The 2,780-nt window shown below is 48.5% G+C and overlaps 1 long non-coding RNA gene across 1 annotated transcript; it reads right to left on the bottom strand.

Annotated features, from left to right (window-relative positions):
* Window positions 1-972: 972 nt before the first annotated feature.
* Window positions 973-2,539, bottom strand: LOC114680310 (uncharacterized). Its single transcript, XR_013396932.1, has 2 exons — window positions 2,320-2,539; window positions 973-1,312 (listed from the first exon to the last, which is right to left on the bottom strand). It is a non-coding gene; the product is annotated as an uncharacterized LOC114680310 (long non-coding RNA).
* Between the last annotated feature and the right edge of the window lie 241 nt (window positions 2,540-2,780).

Raw genomic sequence — 2,780 nt, 5'->3', positions numbered from 1 at the left:
GATTAACCTGTGCTGCCCTCCACTGAAGAAACAAACTCAAGTTTCCAGACACCATTTTGAATGACATGTCACACTCAGCATCTCTCCTCCTCATGACCCAGGTGTGGCTCAAGAAGAGCCCTGCTCACGGGGACCCTCCTCCCACCTCACAAGAGGATAACTCACCCTCCCTGCTGTGTTTAGGGGCCCTAATTTTGGCATCCTGGGTCTTGACTGGCAGCTCTGGTGTCCTCACCTTTTCTCCCCTAGGGTGTGAGCTCTCTGAAAAGCGGAGTTTCGGTGGACCCTGCTCCCATTCCAGAATCGCTGAGTGGGGCGTGCTGAGTGGGCCCTGCTTTAGTTAGGGTAGGCTGAACCACCATTAAAAAAAGATCCCAAGGCATGCTGGCTGAAATATGGAAGTGTATTTCTAGACCACCTTCTTGCGTAGAGGCTCCAGGGCAGCAGCTGGCTCTGTGCTGTGTGGTGACTCAGGGACCCAGGCTTTTTCCAGCTATGATTCCATCAACATCCAGGGACTTTGAGCTACTGCAAGGGGAACAGGAGTGTGGAAGGGGCAGCCTGCTGTCTCAGAAGCCCCTCACTCCACTGGCCAGAATTCAGTTTGTGGCCACCCCAAATGCAAGAGGGGCTGGTAAATACTGCCTAGCTCTTGCCCGGCAAAAAGGAGAGAATGGGTTTTAGTGGAAAGCCAACAGTCCCTGCCACAGATCCCATTACTCTTCCTCCAATTGCTCCTTCTCTTACCTGCCTACTCGCCCCATGTGTCACTCTTGCAATGCAAAGGATTGAGGTTTTTATAACTCCAGGACTAATACAATCAATGCAAAGGATTGAGGTTTTTATAACTCCAGGACTAATACAATCAAGAGGCAGCCACCTACTGCTCCTAAGAAGCAGATAATAGAATCTGCTCACCAAGGAGTAATCATTGCTCTCTTGTAACACACATCATATCCTAGCACTGGTCTACATTAATGTTCTTTGAGTTTTTATTTTGTTTGTTTTAAAATTTATTGTCCATGCTGTTATTCATTATCTCCAGACCTCACTGACGTGTACAAGTTCCAGGGGAAATAAAAGCCAAACATTAGCAAATATCTTCCCTGAGCACAAATACATTTCAGAGCTTCCAGCTCACTATCAGTCTTGTGATATTAACCTTTGAATAGGTTATGTGAATCCCATTCAGGCACATTCAATGTGTTTACAATTATATTGTTCGCAGAAAACAGGACCAGACTTGGGATTACAACCTTTGATACAAGTGTGTAGCTTCCACCCCAACTCCAATGAAGGCTGGTCCTCGAATCTGCCAAGGAACAACAGAAGTCAAGTTGATTTAGGGGCAGATAGACATCTGAATAATGTGCACTTTGGGTGTGGAGATGGGGGAGGAGCAAAGGGAGAAGAGGGGATCAAAGGTGGCATCTCCAGAAATTGCATGGTGGTCCATGGAAATTTGTCCAACTGGAGGTAGCCGTCTACCTTGTGATAACAGACTCCCCCAGTTTTGTGTCACCCCAGGTTCCCTTTTCTTTTCCTAATTCTTCTTATTGTGAGTGCCCTGCTAAGGGGCTCTGTTCTTATTTTTCTCCCTCTTTGTGCCTCAGAGAAATTATTCTATCGTGTGATTTCTTGGGATTACTTTTATACCCAGGCCTCTCAAATCAACATCTCCCACCTGAGACTTCACCTGAGGCTCCAGGTGGGCGAAGCCAGCAAGGCACTTCCCTGAGATGTTCCATGTCGCATCAGACTCTGTCAAAGGCAGAACAGAGCTCAGCTGTCACGTGGGATTTCCAGCCCTTTCTGTTGAAGGCATCTATCTCCACATTGCTAGACAGGGGGTTGTGCCTGGGCCAAGTCTTGCTGTGGGCAGGACCCATGGGTTGATGACACTAACCCAAACATGCTGGAGACATCTTTTCTTCTTATCAGTTTACAGCTGCTCACACGTAGTCACCAAAGTCTGTGTTTTCTGTCACGCTGCCCCCTGAATTCATTTCTTCCTCCTCACTTCCATTCCTACCACTGCATCTCCACACAGAATGCCATCATCTTTGACCCCACACTCCACACTCCAACCTGGCTACACATCACCTTCTTTGCAAGTTTAGTTCCATCCAACCCCATGATGGTTCTTTCTTAAGGAATGTTCCCAGGAAAGAGATGACAGCTTTCTGGCTGAGGCATATTGGAGCCCTAGCAGTAGGGATTGCTAAAGGAGGCAGAAAACCAGGAAAAGCTGGGCTCAGGGCTATGGGGACAACCATGTTGACAGGGCCTATAGGGAGGAGAAGACCTGGTGATACTCACATTAATCATGCTGGTCACAGTGGCCTTGGAAACCCAATCTTAATTCCAGCTGGCATCACTGTCCAAGAGCATCCCATCAGTTGGGAGGACAACAGGAGCTTCTGGGCAGCAGGAATGCTCAGTCAAGTAACAGGCAGCATCATGGTGCAGATGGCTTTTCCATTGGAGCTCCCCTTTCTCTTGGGGTGTGATCCAGTGTCCTCAACTTAGAAGACAAAGCCTTTTGCAAACCGCCACATCCATCCTACTTCCCAGCATGAATCTGGTATCCCAGGTACCAATGGAATCATCTCCCACCTGTCACAGCTGTGTGCCCACCTGGTTTCTGAGCTGATCTGAGCACTGTGGTGAGGTAATAGGACTCGCTCTCCCCACTTCAAGGTCCAGAGTTCATTTGCTGCCACAGACTCCCTGAGCTGCCTGAGCTGCAGGCTTCTTTTCTCTCATCCTCTGGGGGATGG

The sequence above is a fragment of the Macaca mulatta genome, chromosome 8, assembly GCF_049350105.2.
Source record: "Macaca mulatta isolate MMU2019108-1 chromosome 8, T2T-MMU8v2.0, whole genome shotgun sequence".
NCBI classification, from domain to species: Eukaryota; Metazoa; Chordata; class Mammalia; order Primates; family Cercopithecidae; genus Macaca; species Macaca mulatta.
Note: the sequence above shows the minus strand (reverse complement) of the source record. Positions and strands in the feature narration are given on the sequence as shown.